Raw genomic sequence first — 309 nt, 5'->3', positions numbered from 1 at the left:
TTAAACAGAAATTTAAGTCCTTCTACTGGCTCTGCTGTCCAATGGTGTCCGTTTGTGTCGGCTTCCGGTGTGACACTCTCAGCAACTTCTCCTGCAGGTGGTACTTCTGGTGCGGCCTTCACCCGGGTGTAGTGTATCCACGGTTTTACCCCCTGAACTTTCACTGCAACGTGAGTGGTGAGAATCATAGGATATGGTCCCTTCCACCTGGGCTGAAGTGGCTCATCTTTCCACATTCGGACCAGCACCTCGTCTCCGATCTGGAACTTGTGGACTGGTGTATCTAAGGGGAGTGGAAGTCGCGCCCGG

Source organism: Alligator sinensis, unplaced genomic scaffold, assembly GCF_000455745.1.
Source record: "Alligator sinensis unplaced genomic scaffold, ASM45574v1 scaffold1109_2, whole genome shotgun sequence".
Taxonomy (NCBI): domain Eukaryota; kingdom Metazoa; phylum Chordata; order Crocodylia; family Alligatoridae; genus Alligator; species Alligator sinensis.
Note: the sequence above shows the minus strand (reverse complement) of the source record.